The sequence below is a fragment of the Mauremys reevesii genome, linkage group 18 (genome assembly GCF_016161935.1).
Source record: "Mauremys reevesii isolate NIE-2019 linkage group 18, ASM1616193v1, whole genome shotgun sequence".
NCBI lineage: Eukaryota > Metazoa > Chordata > Testudines > Geoemydidae > Mauremys > Mauremys reevesii.
Window position 1 is genome coordinate 11,331,934 of NC_052640.1, and position 19,657 is coordinate 11,351,590.

The 19,657-nt window shown below is 41.3% G+C and overlaps 1 long non-coding RNA gene across 2 annotated transcripts; it reads left to right on the top strand.

Moving 5' to 3' along the window:
- Positions 1-1,064: 1,064 nt before the first annotated feature.
- Positions 1,065-19,437, top strand: LOC120386495. Of its 2 annotated transcripts, XR_005589749.1 has the most exons (5): positions 1,065-1,113; positions 7,875-8,023; positions 10,435-10,483; positions 12,383-12,534; positions 19,368-19,437. It is a non-coding gene; the product is annotated as an uncharacterized LOC120386495 (long non-coding RNA). The 2 variants fall into 2 exon arrangements; XR_005589750.1 differs by lacking the exons at positions 10,435-10,483; positions 12,383-12,534; positions 19,368-19,437 and adding an exon at positions 8,670-9,653.
- Positions 19,438-19,657: the final 220 nt, after the last annotated feature.

The following is a 19,657-nucleotide window of genomic DNA, read 5'->3' on the forward strand; positions in this document are numbered from 1 at the left end:
CACATCTGACTTCCCACCTAACCTAGCACCCCCAGGCACCCTCCAGCCCCTAGCCACAGGTGCCAGATGTTATGCAGCTTCATGCCCCATCCCTGTCACTGCTTGAGGCAGCACATGGTTCGGAGTGGATATCAGTGACTCTCTCTTCCACAAGACATATCACACAGAGCTGCACAAAACTTGGCAGCTACAATACAGCCCTTAACTTGGCTATGGCTCACTGCTTTGTAAGTATAAAGTGCTATAAAAATACTAAGCAGTTTTCTTCTACTTGTAAAAGAATCACTTGAGGCTAAATAGTCTACTAAGTGTGTGATGAGCCAGAGTCTTGTCTGTAAATTTTTGCCATATTGAAGTTTCCCTAAATGAGGCTTGCAAATAAAAATAATAATAGTTTCTTCCCTGGTAAAAGGGAGACTGTAATTCAATCCTTTCTTAAGAATAAGAACCCCAAAGGCAACCTAATGGAGCCTAAAGCAACAGAATCATAATAATATTAATAGCAATATGCTCCGTTTCAACTAAGTACCCAAAGGCAACATGGTAATCCTCCCTGATTCTGAAAGTTGCATAGAAGCCTATAGATATTTAAAACTAATATAAATTGAATCTGGAGCAGAATGGAACAGATTGTAACTAAGTTGAAAGCACGTCCTTTGGGCACAGTCAGCAGAGGGGATGGTGATCTGTGGGATATTGAAATGTAAATGAGTTGCAAAACATAAGGTCTATTGTGTCATTCATTTGTTTGATAGAGTTCAGACATATATGTTGGGGTACTGTAGCAGGGTGGACCCCTGCTCCGGCCCTGAAGGGGTTAAAAACTCCCCTGTGAAGGAGCAAAGGCTTGAGAAAGCAGCTTAAAAGCTGGGCTGATTGGGGAAGTGGCTGCAGCTGGGCCACACCCAATCAGGCCACAGCTGGCCCCTATAAAAGGCCAGGAAGCCAGGAGCCCAAACAGACAGTCTCTCTCTGCCTTCAGAGAGAGAAGGGTCTGGCTGCAAGGAACTGAGACAAAGTACCTGAGGGTGAAGCAGGGCTGGGGAAAGGCAGAGGAGCTGGGGAGCTCCAGTCTGGAAAGCCCCAGGCTGTGGCCTAGCAGAGGGCTAACAGGTACTGGGGGTTGCAGAGGGGAGCCCAGGGGTAGGCTAAGGCAGCAGGTCCAAATCCCTTTGCCTGTGATGAGTAGGCTGATACTGCAGTCTGCCCCAGAGTGTGGGGCTGGACAATGACTGGCAGTAGCCAATACTGAGGCAAGGGTGGGGATAGAGGGTGGGGGTTCTCCAAGGAGGGGAGACCCAGAGAGAAAGGGGTTACTGCCAGGGGCAGCACCCCATGTGAAAGGGCACTGGGTCCAGGGGGGGACACAGGGGCCAGAGGACAGGCGGATCACCAGCCTGCAGAGGGTGCTCCAGTGCTGGAATAGAGCTAATTCCCGGAGTCACCAGCAGGAGGTGCCGCAGGGGTGAGTCTGACCCCTCTACAGGTACATATTCCCCCTTTCATCTCCTTCTACCTAGCCTTCATTATACTGAGACCATAATGAATGTAATTGTATGCAGTCCCTCCTTCATTAAAATATGCAGGGAAATATCCATCGATGAATATGGGCCTGACCCAGTCTGAAGGTTTCAACTCTTGTCTGCACTACAATTCCAAACCATGGTTAAAGCATAGTCTGTGGCCCAATTCCTGATACAAAATAGCTCAATTTTGTTTGCAGAGATAGAAATACTGTTTTATAGAAACAGTGCTGTTAGGATCAGCATAGCTCTAACTGTCATCTCAAAGGGACCATAGTCGCATATGGGATTTCTGTTTCCATTAATCCTATTGAGCTCACTGGAGTGGGGAGGGAGAGAGTGATGTGATGCCAGCCTTGGGGCAGGGACTATTAACTTGGGTGGACAGTGCCTTACTGTTGGCAATCAAATTTTCATCATGTAATAACATGGAATGGTTGTAATACAAGTGAACAAAAAGGTAGCGCCTTGGACTGTGGGAAGAAAATAACATCCAGAGTTTGTGTTACTTCTTGCTATATGCAAAAAGTGTTGTTAGGGGGTCTAGTGAATTTACCAAACACCCTAATGTATGTTTGTCTGAAGTCAGAAGTTCTCAAACTCTTTCATAATGTGGACCAACAACTTCTTAGAGCGGTTTTTTTCTTGGGCACCTCCCCTAACATTTATAAATGCGTAATATCCCTATGACCACTATGACAATTGCTTATGTAACCCACTGTTCAGACAGTGCATGGCTCATGTCCTCTGGATCTGCTACAACTGCCAAAGAAGGGTTCTAGCTCGAGTTGTAGAGACTTATGCTCTTGGGTCTGGTTATCTCAAGTTCAAACGATGATGATGATGGTTATTGAAAGCTCCTTGAGGCAGGGGCAATCCTTCTGTTTTGTTTGTACAGCATCTAGTACAGTGGGTCTTGGGCCATCACGAGGGCTCCTAGATGCCGTGGTAATCAGAATAAAGACTTGAATGTATTTAATGGCTGGAAACAGGCAAGAGAACCAATATCATGTGTCAATCAATGCTCCACAGACCTCAGAAATCTAGTTGGGTCACTCTGAAATTACAAAATTCACTTTTGCACAACTCCATAATATTTAAATGAATTGCCACATAAAAGAATTATTGTATATATCAGTGCCTTTTGTTTTTACCCAGTTTACATTGCCACAGATGCTTATGCAACTTAAAATTTAATAACACTATTTTATTGGCATGTATGAAACCACTTTCTATATATCTTTGTAATTAACCACACTTCCCCTCTCCTCCTCCCTCCTGGCAAACTCTGTTCCTCACTAAGGACTAACAAAATAACTGACATTTTCAGCCAATTCTTAATTATCCAGGCACATAAAATAGATTTTTTTCTGTATAAAATAGAAGCTATGTATTTCCTACTCATAACTGAGGCACAAAACAGTCTTACATCTGAAATTCAGCAGAGAAAGTTTCAGCCTAAACAGGAATCTTTTAGACAGTTATGTGCGAATATAAACAGGGAGTTAGAACAAAAACCATCTTGCAAACTTAGCTGCAATACAATGGGTCAGAACCTCAGCTAGTGTAAATCGGTAGAGCTCCATTGAAGTCACCTAATTACACCTATTTATGCCACATAAGGATATAGCTTGTTATTACTATTAGAAATGCTCAGTTTAGGTATTGTGGGTCAAATCCTATCCTCATTACAGCAGTGTAAATCCTTTGGCTTAGTGATTACACTGAATTTACAGTGTTAGTATAGTCCTCAGGGGACCCAGTCACTAGGCACTATGCAAACAATCCAAATACATGTATCTGCCCCAAAAAGCTTGCATTCTACGGGCTTGTCTACAGGACGGGGTAATGCGTTTTATGGGGGTGTGATTTCTAATGCGTGTTGCGCATTCATTGCTCTGTGTGGACCCTGCTGGTGCACCCTAGAAGTTCATTACTATGTTAATGCACATTAGGGAACCTTTAGTGTGCATCAGCAGCGTCTATATGGAACAATTAATGTACGACATGTTAGTGCACTTTAGAAATCACACCCCTACGGTGCTCATTGCTGCACTGTGTAGACATGTGCAAAGTAACTGCTGTAACTGAGAATAAAATATGGCCTGGTGCATACATTCCTGAAGGTAACATTTTTTAGGCCCTTTCAGCTCTTTGAGATTTCTAGTCTTAGAAATTGGTGGATTAAAAATTTGTTTTAACTGATTATAAATAGGGCTGTTGATCAATCGCAGTTAACTCATGTGATTAACTCAAAAACATTAATCACAATTAAAAAAATGAATTGTGATTAATTGCAGGTTTAGTCACTCTGTTAAACAATAGAATACCAATTGACATTTATTAAATATTTTTGGATTTTTTCTACATTTTAAAATATATAGCTTTCAGTTACAACACAGAATATAAACTGTACAGTGCTCACTTTATATTTTATTACAAAAATTTGCACTGTAAAAATGATAAAATAAATAGTATTTTTCAATTCACCTCATACAAGTACTGTAGTGCAATCTCTTTATCATGATAGTTCCACTTACAAATGTAGATTTGCTTTATCTTTTTGAGTGCAGTTACGTAACAATGTAAAACTTTAGAGCCTACAAGTCCACTCAGTCCTACTTCTTGTTCAGCCAATCGCTAAGAGAAACAAGTTTATTTACATTTATGGGAGATAATGCTGCCCTCTTCTTAATTAAAATGTCACCTGAAAGTGAGAACAAGTGTTCACATGGCACTTTTGTAGCTGGCATCACAAGATATTTATGTCCCAAGTGCACTAAAGATTAATATGCCTCTTCATACTTCGGCCACCATTCCAGAGGACATGCATGCTTCTGTGCTGATGACACTGGTTAAAAAAATGTGTTAATTTAATTTGTGACTGAACTCCTTGGGGGAGAATTGTATGTCCCTTGCTCTGTTTTACCCACATTCTGCCATATATTTCATGTTATAGCAGTCTCGGATGAAGACCCAGCACATGTTTATTTTAAGGACACTTTCACTGAAAATTTGACAAAATGCAAAGAAGGTACCAATGTGAAATTTCTAAAGATAGCTACAGCACTCAACCCAAGGTTTAAGAATCTGAAGTGCCTTCCAAAATCTGAGAGGGATGAGGTGTGGAGCATGCTTTCAGAAGTCTTAAAAGAGCAACACTGAAGTGGAAACTACAGAACCCAAACCACGTTCTGCTGCTGCCATCTGACTCAGATGATGAAAATGAACATGCACTACTTTGGATTGTTATCAAGCAGCCATAAAGCAACTCATCATCAGCATGGATGCATGTTCTCTGGAATGGTGGTTGAAGCATGACGAGACATATGAATCTTTAGTGCCTCTGGCACGTAAATATCTTGCAACATCACCTACAACAGTGCCATGCAAATGTCTGTTCTCATTTTCAGTTGACATTGTGAACAAAAAGTGGGCAGCATCATCTTCAGCAAATGTAAACAATTTTTTTAGTCTGAGTGATTAGTTGAACAAGAAGTAGGACTGATTGGACTTGTAAGCTCTAAAGTTTTATATTTTGTTTTTTAATGCAATTTTTTGTACATAAATTTACATTTGTAAATTCAACTTTCATGATAGAGAGTGCACTACAGTACTTGTATTGGGTAAATTGAAAAATACTATTTCTTTTGTTTTTTACAGTGCAAATATTTGTAATAAAAATAAATTTTAAATGAGCATTGTACACTTTGTATTCTGTGTTGCAACTGAAATAAATATTTTGAAAATGTAGAAAACATCCAAAAATACTTAAATAAATGGCATTCTATTATAGTTTAACAGTGAGATTAATCACGATTGATTTTTTTAATTGCTTGACAGTCCTAATTATAAAAGTGATGTCCTTCTTAAAATGCAAGTTTGCATCAAACCATGCTGGAAGGAAAGTCTTCAAACTTACAGTGCACAGATTTAATTTAGTGTCAAATGAATGGAGAGAGAAATTTGTTGAAGATCAAATGCCTTTAGAGAAACTCACCAAGGAAATGCATGAAAACGGTGGAAGAAACTTTAGAAATACATGCTGAACTTGCAGGAAAATTAGATCTCCTACCTTTTAGTTACTGAACAGTATTATGGTGTCAATGCTTGCAATAAGCTGTATTATATCTGTAGATGGATTAAGAAACTTTTTGTTGCCTTTTCATTTTACCATTTATTATATACTGTCTGTTTATATGTCAGTCCTGGGTTACCTTGATTGGAATCAGAAGCTGCCTTGTGAGCAGTATAGATATGTGGCTATAGAAATATGCTCAGCTTTATATCACTTCGATGCTGGTGTCTGCATTCCTCGAGGAACCCTCTAATTCAAACAGCGAATCTCAGTGTGACATCTAAACTTGGCAGAAAGCATTTTGGATTCTTTTGAAAAGGAAATATTTTACCCTGAGTATAGAAAATAAACCCAGTTTTAAAAATTCCCCTTTCTCTTCACTGTTACAGGCACAATCCCATTGTATAAAATGCTTGGTACGTAGAATGAGATGGTTAGGCCTATTTGTCCACTTCATCTGTTTGATTTGCTGAACATTCCTTAGTGCTTTACAGTAGCAAATAAAGGGCTACATCATAGTAGCTCCACTGTGGATGCTCTAGAGAGGAAACGTGTGCAAAGAGTCTATAGTAAAGAGTCACTTGGTAACCACAGCAAAAGGCTGTTGGTCAGGATACTATGTTCTTGTCCTCAGCTCTGCCGCTGCCTTGTTTTGTTGGGCAAGTTGCTTAAACCACTTGATCCTCCATTCATTTATTATTCTGTAAAATAAATATAGCACGTGCATTGCAAGTGTTATGAAGCTTGCAGATTGCACGGAGAGGCACTATAGAAGTAAAAAATATTAATATCTCCGAAATTGCTTGATGAAGATCTTGGAAGTTTAGTTTCCTTTTTTATACTGTCTGCTTCCTAACATCTTCCTGGTAGGTGCCATGTAGTTGAATGGCATCACTGGTATAGGAGCACCAGGCCTGACCGTACAGCAGTTAACATTATTTCTTAATATGGTCTTTTTCTGATAGTTGATTTTATAACTATTCTCTGTTTTGGCTGAATATTTGTATTCGCTTCAGTAACCAGGGTGATCCACGGGGGCTACCGTCAATGTCCTTAGATCCAAATTGTCTAAAACTAAAGCAGAATTCCAACTGAAATCTCCTTTTAATTTAAATAAAATTCTGGATTTTAATATGGGCAGAGTTCCCTGTGGGGTGAAAGTAACTGCGCATAGGGTGAGCACCCTTTAAGACCACTGAGGTCTCTAAGTGAGAATTGAGAGGTGCATAGGCTTTGTGCTGGGCCTCTGAACAGGGGGAATTTCAAGCCATATGATTGTTCAAAATGTTGTACTCAGCATAATGGATGCAGTATCCTTGTAGGATGACATTTCACCTTTAACTTGTTATGGGGGAGGAAAATGCTGTTCACAAAGGCATTTAAAATGCCTTGGTTGATTCAGTAGTTATCAAATGCCATCCCGGTTTTCAGCAATAAGATGTAGGAACAATACCTATGCTGGTAAGAGTTTCAGAAAGCAGTAGTGGGAGGGTCTCCTTTTAGAAGAAAATATTGGAAGAACTTTCTTTAGTGTTAGATGAAGCGGTAAGGATAGTGAACTTAATAAAATCACAGTCCTTAAAATGGTGCCTTTTCTCACTGTTGTGTGAGGAAATGGGAGCAGAACACCAGAGTTTACTTTTGCACACAGAAATACACTGGCTTTTCCATAGAAAAGTTCTCACGTGTTTATATGAGCTGAAAGAGGAGTTAAAAATATTCTTAATTTGGAGGAACCCGCATATACTGACTTAATTGCTGATGTGGCCTGGTGTTCAAAACTTGCCTATCTGGCTGATCTATTCCACCATTTCAGTGACCTGAACAGGAAAATGCAAGGTAGAAATGAGACTCCTCTCTTCTGCATGGATAAACTGCATGGGTTTAGATGTAGCCCTCTGATATGAAAAAAAAGTAGCAAAAGGCACGATAGAAATGTTCCCCCTGGAAAACATGGCAGATCCTACTGGCAGTATTTTTAGTTAAGATTGTTTCTGAGCATTTGGAAAGTCTGGAAGAAAAATTCAGCTCATATTTTCCTTCAACCTATATAGGAAATTTCAATTGGGTCTGGGATCCTTGGATTTCCTCTGCAATGGAAAATGATGAGAATCTTACGATAATGACTCAAGAGCAACTTTCCGAATTAAGGATGGGCCACTCTTTTAAAATTAAGTTTGGTGACATGCGTTTGGATTCATTCTGGTTGACAGTAGCATACAAATACACAGTATTCTCAGACGGTGTTATCTCTATTTTGTTGTCATTTTCAGCAATGTACCTGTGCAAGTTAAGTAAACCCAACTTACAAACACGGAGAGCATCTGAGATCAGTGGAACAAGAGTCTGAGTTGCACTGTCAACATTTGCTGCCAGGATTAAACAATTCTTCAGATCAAAGAGTTCAAATTTCTCCTTAAAAGTAAGTTTTGTTATAATTATTATTTCAGGGGCATGCTGCACAAATCTTTTATTGAAGTGATATTGGAAAAGGTTGGGAAACACTGCACTAGACCACGCTGCTCCTGCAGTAACTCTAACTTGGTTACATTTTAAACCCGCTTTGCACAGGTGTAAAGGATTTAGCATGGTGCAAGATAGTGGAGAATCTGTCCCTCGGGGACTGTCCCACAACTGGCAATTTGAAGAGAGTACAAAGAAAGGATGAGTAATCAGAGGAAGGGACTGATCCTGAGGGCTCCCTTGAGAGCTGGACTAATGGTTATTGGTGGGGAAGCTCACATTGCTGCAGTTCTGTGGCTAAACAGAGGAGTTCAGGTTTAAGTGCAATCAGTCTGGCACCTTTCATAAGAGTTAGATTCACTTTAAAGAAAAATAAGCCAACAATGGAAAAGAAACATGAACCTTCTAATGGACTCTACTATAAGGCAGTACTCTCTGGGAGTGAATCCTGAATGGCTGGCCCAGTTGCTAAAGGCTCTGAGTGATGACTGATTAGACATCTCTGGCTATTTCTGCCCCCCCCCCCCCGTCCTCAATTTGTGGAATGGTTAGAGATCTGCTTTCAGTATTTCCATCATTTTGAAATCTGACGTTTCTTTTTCAAGGAGGGAGGGAGCTGAAGAAGTCCTGCTGTTATAATGCCTGGGAGAGCCATACAACAGCACAGAAAGCAAGCAAGGAAATATTTTTCCCACCAACTTGGCTTTGGCTGGGGTTTAGCCATTTTGCAGGAAGAAATGCTTTAAAATGTTAATGTCGTGGGGTTATATTTATTTCCAACCTTCCTGCAAAATACAGACCTTTTTCTCTAAAGTGTACACAAACAAAAAGCTTGTCAATGATTTTCTTAATCCTTTGCCTGCTGAATTGGAGTATTGAGTGCACACTTGACCTTTTAACATTTGTACCCGGATTTGGTTTCAGTCTACCCAGCCTGCTGTTTACACTGAATCCAATTGTTCTAAACAGAGGTTGTTTCTTTCTCTCAAGTTCCCAAAATGGAGAGTGTAATGATGCTTACCTGCCTCACACGGGTGTTATTGAGCAGAATTCATTGTCTGTAAATCCTTGGATGAATGGCCCTATTCTAGAAGGGCAAATTACAATGATGGGTAGATAGATAGTGTGGTCGAGTGAATACAGCACTGGAGGAGAAGTCAGAAAATCTGGGTTCTGCTACTAACCTGCTAGGTGACCTTAGGCAAATCTCTCCATCTCTCTGTGTCTCTATTTCTCCTTCAGACCTTTGTTTACAATATTATCTATTGTTTGTATTATGGTAACAATAATTTAGAGGCCCTAACTGAGATTGAGGGCCACACTGTGTTAGGCAATATAGAAAGGCATAATAAGAGACAGTCTTTTTGCCTCAAATAACTTGCAATCAAAGTAGACAAGATACACAAACTATGAGAAGGAAAACAGAGTCCCAGGGATGTAGAATGAATTGTCCCAGGTCACACAGCAAGTCAGTGGCAGTGTCAGGATTAGAACTGAGATATTGTTTTTAGTCAGGTGTCCTGTCCACTGGACCTATGGGATACGTACTGTCTCTTATTTAATGTGTTTGGACAGAGACAACTGTGATTGCCTCCATCTCACTGCCCCTTGTAGAGCCACTGTAATACTAATAAAATCATCATCTGTTTAAAGTGCTTTTATTCTGTTTACTTAGGGCTTGTCTACACTGGCAATTTACAGCGCTGCAACTTTCCGGCTCAGGGGTGTGAAAAAACACTCCCCCCTCCCCCCAAGTACAGCAAGTTGCAGCGTTGTAAAGCGCCAGTGTAAACAGGGCACCAGTGCTGGGAGCGTGGCTACACCTCTGCCGTGACTATACAAGCCATGTTAAAGCACTGCCATGGCAGCACTTTAACACTGCCAGTTTAGACTAGCCCTCACATTGTAGCCCGGGGTTCCAAGTGTTCCCTACTTGCTAATTCTTTAAAATGTAGGCTTCCTAAATCTCTTCAAAGCTTTGCACTTCTACCATTGCACTTTCATCTAAAGATATCAAAGGACTTGACAAACATTGCTTTAAACTTCATATCACCCCGGTGAGGGAGCTATTAATTATCCCCACTTTACAGTTGGGAAAACAGAGGCACGGAGAAGGTGAGTTTTTATGTTACCTTTGAGCAAGTGAGTTTATGCAATAGCTGGGAATAGAACTCTGAACTCCTGACTGATCTGAGCCTTACATCACTCCCTCCTTTTGGTAAGAGCAGAAGCCAGGTTACAGAGATGCAGTAATGTTTTCATAATATGCTGAGGATGTTGGCATTTCAGAGGCCAAGAAGCCAGGTGTTTGGAATCCAATAAGGCTGATTGCAGAATTGCATACTTGTTACCGTTTCTTTAATTAAACAGGGCTGATCCAGGAAGACACTTATAGCCTATTGGCATACAAATATCACAGGTAAGAAATAAGATTCCACTACAAGCTTAATAATATGTCGGACTTAATGCTTTTTGTAAACCAACTTCTGATCTAGTTTTAAGATGGTGTTTCGTAAGTGCACACACATAGACACCACACTCACATGCTTTCTGGGGATCGGTGTGATCAGAGAGAACCCAGTGTAAGATGGATCAGGCTCTACTATGTACTTACTGTTTTTGTGTAATATCTTTTCCGGCAGACTAGTCAGGGACAGCCACATACCCAAGTGTCTTCAGGGATAGAAACCACCTGCTTTGAGTAACACACTAATGTCACAAATCAGTAATAACATATTTAATGACATACTGTTGCTAAATATAGAATTTTTACCATCAGGGTTTTTCATCTTCCATTCATTTATTAGAAGGAAAAAAATGCTAACTTTAATAAAAGTAAGATTCCTAAAGACATTTCTAGAGGTCAGAGAAAGTGGCTGTGTTTGAATTGTACATCCTGAATTGTCTCTAGCTGTCTTCACTGTAGAAAAGTGGGTTTTTTTTGTTTGGTGGTTTTTTTTTACAATGGGTTAACTAACTCGTGCTAGCCATCCTGTTGTAAAATCCTAGTGGATACAAGTCACCTGTCATTTTTACCACAGTGTAGCTAGGCAAGGTTGCCATCCCTGGTTGATCTCGCCTAGTTTACCTTGCAGTAAAATGACAGAGCTTTGTTTCCACTAGGATTTTACATCGGGATATCTATGTACATTAGTTATCTCACAGTAAAAGCATATTGTTTATGACAAAGCCTTAGGGAATATGAAATATATTCCTAGCCCCAAAACTTCCTGAAGGAAGGACAAAGGGGACAACCTTTACAAAAAATAACTTTTTGATACTTCCAGGAGCACAAATGCTGGTGTAGGTGATTTGCTGGCATGTCGTTAACCAATCTGTGAAGTTTCAATACATTGCACCAATTCACTTGTTATCCAAGTCACTATATTTTAGGGCTAGATGTTCAGGGATGTGCAGTAGTGAGTCTGTGGGGGCTATTCCCTCCTTCCCTCCTCCTCCCCTGCTACTGCTACCTACGATATGGTAACCTGCATAGAATACAGAGGAATATTTACTATCTTGCATGGCACCTAACAGGGTGACCAGCTGGGCCTTTAATATGCATTTCTATAGCAGTTATTAGATTAGTTCCTATAGGTACAGACCTATACAAGTACTGCTACTATACAGCACCTAACACAACTGGGGACTTGTCCATGACTTGGGCTCCTAAGTGTTACTGCTTGTTTTGCAGTAGGTAGTGTAATCTGAACCACGGAAACAGCAATTGGAGAACATACAAATCCCTTTTCAATAAAATGGATGTAAGGTGGATGGATCGCTTTTATGACTAATAACAGATATACCTAAAGCCACAAGCTGCTGCTTCATTGCCAATCAGGTTTCAAGGGTTAGTTTAGCATACTGCTTAGTGAAGTGGGTTTGGTGACACTTCATTCACAACTGAAGAATCAACTAAGAACTATAGAAGTATAACATAATCCTAAAATTGACATTGCATGGAAAATGTCACTTTCCCACTCAGGGCCTGATGCTCCCTGCCTTAGACTGAGTAGTCCCATTGGCTTCAGTGGGAATAACCTCACTCTGTGAGTTGTTCTGTTGAAAGGAGTGGAATTACTGGAGGAAGGGATGTGGAATCGGGCCTGGGTACAGGGTAGAGTTAGCATCCAGAAAACCTAGAAGAGGTGCTAACAGCTTGCACACTCCCTGTCATTATTCATCTTGTATTAAACTAAGGTTTAGGTGACCTGACATTCCTCGGGCAGTGCTTCAATGTTACATTGATAAAGGGGCCAAAATGTTTGTAGAAGAATAGTTCTCTTCACATTTCAAGTGGCTCTTGGTTTATTTGTAGCCCCTTCTGGTGAATAGAAGACAAGTTTAAAAAATGAGGAAGAGGAGACAGAGGGCTCCCAAACCATCTACTTGGGATTCTTGGAATTCCATTGGAATGGAAACGCCTGTATGTCCCACTGCCAAAGTGAGGGGGCCAAATCGTGCTCAGAGGTAAACCCCTGCAAAGCTTATTGTCATCCGTGTGGTCCTCTAGAAGCGGGGTTTGGCCCATAGAGTGGAATGAGATTCTGTATTTGCACACAGCTACAAACCCTTTCAAAAGTGGCACCGTATAACTTCAATACAAAACAAGTAGATTTTCTCCATCTAGATGACAAGCTTAATGCTGACTAATCAGTCCTTTCTTTATTAGAGTGAATGACTTGTAAAAACCAGATGCTTGTCTGGGATTATTCACCAGAAGCTCAAAATAGTATTGTTCTGATCAGCTTTCATATTGAAAAGCTAGACTGTGCCTCTAGGTGCAGTCCTAAACTGCACCACTCCAGGAGACATGGTGATTCAGGACACACACACCCTACATCACAATTCCCTCCTTACTTCCCCCTGGCTCTTGGGAGGTAGCTATTTTACGGATTGCCCTATCAGCAACAAATTACATACCCACTGCACTGGCTCAGAAATACTGGCTGCAGGAAGGAAAGGCAAAGGGAGAACCAAGACTTCTCCTATTTCCCACCTCTCAGCCTACCCCTGGGGACAGAATAAGCAGGCAAGTAACATACTTACATGCTCAGACCCAAGATCTAGGTAGCCTGAGTAAGCGTGCAGGTGTATAGAACCAAATTTCAATCCTTAGTCTGGAAAAACAATATATTGCTTGTGACAATTTGCTTCAAATCACATATTGCATACGTATAATCACCCAGGGCCCAATCCTACACATCTTTTCCACAGATAATCCTTACTCAAGTGACTAATCCCACTGTGGATTATTTACAAGGTCAGATCTCTTATTAATTCTGTGGCTCGACCTTGCATTCCTTGTACATCCCAGCCTCCTATTTCAGTCTAATCCTAGTCAGTGGGTGTTTGAGGTGCCCAAAGAATGAAGTGTGTGCCCTTTAAAGGCACTGCCAGTTTAAAAAGGATTTATGCTTATAAGGGCAAATCCTTCGCTCCTTGTGCAGGGTCCCATCTTGCAAGCCCTCTGTGCATGACACTCTTATGACGTCTGTGTGTCTCTCACCAACAGAAGTTGATCCAATAAAATATATTACCTCACCCACCTTGTCACTCTCATTGGTATCAGTGTTTCCTAATGAATCCCATTCACTTCAGTGTGAACATGGAAGCCTGGGCCCTTGGTCACTACTCTGGCAAACTCCCCATAGACTAATTCTCATTTATTTCATGATATACAACCCCACCTGATTGACTTGAACTTTCCATACAAGCTCTTTGCTGTCACCAATTATAACAAGCACAGCAATTCTGTCTTCTTTGTTAATCACTTAACTTTGACACGTCTCCTTAACTTCAAGCACTTGTGAAGAATAAATAATCTCCACAAAGTTGCATCCCCAGTCCAGCACTGTCCTGTTTGCAAATTGACATCCTCAAGGTTAGACAAACTATGCAGCAAGATGAGCCTAAGAGGGGCCTGTTTCAAACAAGAGAAGATAAAAATATCTTCCATTTTACTTCCTATTTCCTGTAACAAAAAGATCTTGGAAAATTACTCAAGGCTAAATCCCCAATTACATAGGTACTGTATATTCAAACCAATAACTTAACTCCAATTACTCTCCTCCTCTTTCCATTTCCGTCTCCCTTCACCCCCAAGAGCATCAGTGTTCCAGTGGCCTGACATTGTGTAAAAAGGCAGGGTCATCTAGATGTCACTTTTTCACTGTGTTACTTAGCTCCTTCGCATACTCCTTGGGGTTGCTAGGGTTTGGTATTTGAATTTCACCAATGTGCTAATTACAGAGGAATTTGAGTATCTACCACAGTCTGCTTTCTGACAGGTTTCATTGCTGGAGCTGTGATATGTTATCATTACAAGATTTACCTACTTCATAGTCTATTGCTTTATCAGTCTGAATGCCAGACAGCAGAGTACCTTGACAAGTGGCTTTAAATAAATATATGTATCATCAGGGGAAGGAATAAAATTTGTCTCTAGAATATGGGGGTCTCTTCAGAAATAACTCTGACACCAAACAGTGCTTTGTAGAAGCAAAATTTGATGGAGTCTGAAATAGCTGGTACAGGTTCTAGCAAGCTAAATTAAAATTCAGCCCCACAGCCATGCACCGAAGATTCAGAAGAGAAGGAAGGGCTTTTTATTTCTTTTTTTAAAGTGGTTTGGGGTGGGTTGTTCTTTTGAATATATTTTGACTGCTCCTGTTAAGGTAATTTGGCAAGGAACACAGAAATCTAAGATCTGTTCTAAGTTATGTACATTGGGAATTGCACTTGTGTAACTAAGAATTTAGCTTAAATGTGTTGCTTTCCCATAGAATTTAAATCAGCGTTTTTTTCTCTCCTCCATATTCCTCCCGTGGTCATAAGTTTCTATGAAAAGCACTATGTAGAATAGCCCTATCAGACACATGATCATAGCTTTGTGGACCTGTTTATACACCCTGGTTGCCAATACCTGGTCAGTATCAGTATTTCCCCTTCTTCCCCCCTCCCCCACCCTCCGGCCGATCTCTATTCCCCTCCCCAAGCTGGGAAATGCAGGTCTTATTGTGGTAATAAGTGAGAAGAAAAGGATCTAGCTGACTGATACTCATCAAACTTCTAAGCTGCAAGCAAACCTTCAGCACAATTTGGTTCATGAATCCCTTGCATTCCCCATGCAAGATCTGCACTCCCCTCACGGAATCATTTTTCCAAGATGACAATTTTTTTCCACTTGGTGAAATGTAGCTTTCTTAGGGTCACTGACAGAGACATGTATGGCAGGTGGAAGTTACTGTAGATTGGGACTGGATGTATCATCCCAGTCAGGGCCGGTGCAAGGATGTTTCGCGCCCTAGGCGAAACGTCCACCTTGCACCCTCCCCCGTCCCCGAGCCCCTGCCCTGAGGCGCCCCCACGGCAGCTCCCCCCCTCCGCCCTGAGGAGCCCCCCCTCACGGCAGCTCCCCCCTCCCTCCTGAGCCCCCCCCCATGGCAGCCCCTCACCCCCCACCCTCCGCCCTGAGGCATCCTCCCCCACCCCACCTCCACCCCGAGCACCCTGTCGCTGCTTCACTTCTCCCACCTCCCAGGCTTGCGGCGCCAGTCAGCTTAGGCGCCACAAGCCTGGGAGGTGGGAGAAGTGAAGCAGCCACGGCATGCTCAGGGAGGAGGTGGGGCAGGGGTGAGTTGGGGCAGGGAGTTCCTCTGCACGCTGCCCACCCCCTTACTTGCTGCAGGTGGCCCTCCCCACACTCCCCTGCCCCAGCTCCCTCCGCCTAAATGCCGGCGGCGACCAGGGAGGCTGAAGATTCGGTTGCTGCCGAAGAAAATGGCGCCCTCAAAATCCTAGCGCCCTAGGCGACGCCTAGGTTGCCTAAATGGTTGCACCAGCCCTGCTCCCAGTAGGAATGGATGCCACAAAACTCTGATGGGAAGGAGAGAACATCCCTATCCTCCAAGGAGTTTGCACACAGATGAACTGACTTAACTATACCTGACAAACCATCTTCTTTCGACTCTTTAAAAAAGATTTGATGAGTTGCCATTATCTCTCACATTCATCTCCTGTTCTAAAAAGTGTATAAGGTAAGAGTTGTCAGATGCATGCACTAAGCATATGGCATCAGTATTGACAATTTTGGGGTCATTAAACGTAAATTTTGGTTTCATCATACCAACCAACCATCACAAGTTCCTGTGATTGTAGGGTAACATCCAACCTTTGGTTTACAGTAGGTATGTTCAAAAACGTGCTGGCAATAAAATTCTTTATTGTAAGCAGGATGGAAAACGTTTAAATATGCTTTAATAATTTTTTTTAACAGAATTGAATATTGCAGTTTTTTAAGATAATATGCATGTTTGGGCCCCAATCCTGCAAAGAAGTACATACACACATACTTAATATTGCTTACATAGGTAGTCCTGTTGATTTCAGTAGAACTATTAATGCGAGTAAAATTCAATGGGTTCAGGTTACACAATCCTGTAATCTGAAATGGTTTTCAAACATTAGTCTTGAATGTTGTATCTGGAAGTTTTTTGCAGTGAATTTCCAAATGAGACCCAAGTGAAGTCATTGGCAAGCTCCTACTGATTTCAAAAGTCCCTGTTTGCCATAGTATCCAAGTACCAAACACAGTAGCTTGAGGATCAGGCCTTATTTTACCAGGAAGAAATGCTGATTTGCTATGGATAGTATCAACAGCAGACTGTTCACGAATGTACATGTAAAGACTAAATTTATCTTGGCAAGCTAGGTAGCCCAGGGGTTAAAACCATGGATTCATGCACATCTGCAAACTAGTGCTATTCAAGTTTCATCATGTTTTCTTCAGGAATAAGCCACAAAGTAAAGACTTTTTATTTTGCCATCAATGTTTTATATCTAGAATCCTTCAGAGCAGGGAACGTGATCAATTTTATTGCCTGCTCTGGGGGATTTTTCTTTTTTCTTTAAGGAGGATTGCAAATTAAAATCCTGTGATATCTCCTTGAAATTGACAACTGACATCCAGTAAATCAAAAATTGTAAGTTTTGACCCAAGGAAATCTAGACTAGTTTTAATGTTTAAACTCCTAATGCAGATCAGATTTCTCTTCCTGAGTTCAGAGCTAAGACTATGGAGGTATTACTTAAGTGTGAGCTGATGTTATGTAAATGGGGACAGGACAAACAAGGTTTTGACTAACTAGAGAGCTCTTATTTAATGCCTGTCTGATAATACATATTACAAAACTACAATGTGTCATCAGTTTCATTTCCCTTCAGTTTCATTACATGGAACTACTGAGATTTATATTTTCAGAACAAAACACATACTTATGCTAGAAGCACAATTACCTTTTTATGGATGTATTCTTGTAACTTCTTTCTTTAGGTAGTGACTTTGTTTAGCTATTGGCTTCCTAACTTCTTGCATTTTAAACTTAGTGTGAAGCAGGATGTTAAGACACTGATATTATAAACCTGTTTACAAGAGGAGGGATGGTCTTATGGAGAAGTGGGTTCAGTTCCTAGCTCTGCCACAGACTTGCTGTGCAGCCTACTTACCTGCCAATGATAGGTAAGGTCCCATGGAAAGAAAATCTAAGGGATAAAGGAATTCAAGAGACCTGGAAGTTTATCAATGAGACCATATTTGCACAACTGCAAACTATCCCGATGTGAAGGAAAGGAAGAATAGTTATAGGCCAATATGGCTCCATCAGAAGCTCTTTAATGATCTGAAAACCAAAAAGAAATCCTACAAAAAGTGAAAACATGGGCAAATTGCTAAGGAGGGGTACAGAGGATTAGCCCAACCATGCAGGGACAAAATCAGAAAGGCTAAGGCACAAAATGAGTTACCTTTTATATCCTTTGCTAATTGTAATAAGAAGAGCGTCTTTAAATACATTAGGAGCAAGAGAAGGGGCGGGGGTTAGGTCCTCTGTTTAGCAAGGAAGGAGAGTTAATAACTGATGACATCAAGACTACTTAGATGTGTAATGCCTATTTTACTTCAGGCTTCACTGGAAAGTTTAATAGTGACCAGATACTCAACACAATTAATATTAACAAGGGGGAAGGAACACAAGCCAAAATAGGGAAAGAACAGGTCAAAGAATCTTTAGATAGGTTAGATGTATTCAAGTCTTCAGGGCTTGATGAAATTAATCCTAGGGTGTTAAGGAACTAGCTGAAGCAATCTCGGAACTGTTAGCAATTATCTTGGAGAACTCATGGAAAACAGGTGAAGTCCCAGAGGACCGGAGAAGGGCAAAGATTGTATCTTTCTTTAAAAAGGGAAAAAAGAGGACCTGGAAAATAAGTTCAGTGCCACAATCTGCTATGAAAAAGTATAATGAGAAACACTTTAATTTGTTTTTGCACAAAGCATGTAAATACCATGTCTGTTATTTCTGAGTAGCATTGAGAGGCGGCAAGGGCATGGTAACACCATAATATTGAGTATGGTAGGTCTGAATAGTGGTCTATTCATTGGAATAAGTGTTACTCAGGTAGCCAACCTCCTTTTGTTATAGGTGGAGTAATCTTACTGCTGCACCACAGCCATAAACTCATTATTGGAGCTGGGAGTGAGAATGTCAAAAAGATAATTTGACTGAATCCCATCCTTGCTGCCATGAACAGAGTCAAAACCAGCTCCCAGCTGTAAAAACAGGGTAGTATATTGCTGATACACAGTAATGTATTTCCTGTCATGGAGCAATGTCCACGTCTTAGACATGTACTAAACACTTTATCAGTGAAGACTCCTGGTGGTATATGTCTACACTGCAATGTAAATCCAGGGTTAGTAGAACTCGAGTTAGAAGACTCTGGGTTTGTTAACCTAGGGCTTTAGTGTCTACACTCATTTATAACCCCAGGTTAGGGATTGTTGAACCTTGGGTACCAACCTGGGACTCCAGAATCTACACTGCATTATGCAGGCCTGAGTCCAACCACCCATATTCCAGACAACTAGCACCCTCCCAAAATGTGGTGGCTCTGTCTCTTTGTTCATGGTGCAGTGTGGGAAAACTTGACTGTCCAGAGGACAAAGCAGGTGGGCCTGTGGGATACTTTTGTGGGACTCCCAGAGCACAAGTGCAGTGGGCACACTGCAATGCAATAGGGCTTGAATCCTGGTCCTGGCTTGACTCAGGCTCAGACCCTCCATCCCTACGACGTCTTGGCACCCTAGGTCCGAGCCCTGGGTTAGCACGATTTGTGTGTAGATGGAGAGTGGGGCTAGGCTGGAGCCTGAGTTTGGAGTCTAGACATACCCCTGAGGGCAGGCAAATTTGGCTTTGTGTTGAACCAGATACATTATAATTTTCTTTTTCCAATCCTATCTCTAGGCAAGATGGGCAGAGGCTGTCAACACTTGAAAAAGGAGAAAAGTTAACCAAACACCACTGAATCACAGTGGGTCAGTTTGTGTTTTGCTTGACTGTTCAAGGGGAAGCAGGTATTTTATCCAAACCTAGTCACTGGAACCTATTGCAGTTTTAATCAAGCTTTTCCCCATCACTAGCTGGGTAAAAAAAAAATCATATACTCTACCTAAGGATTTTATAGTGCCACCCATCCCCATAATAGCTGAGTGTATCCAGTGTAAAATCAATAGCAATAGCCAAGACTCTAGTGG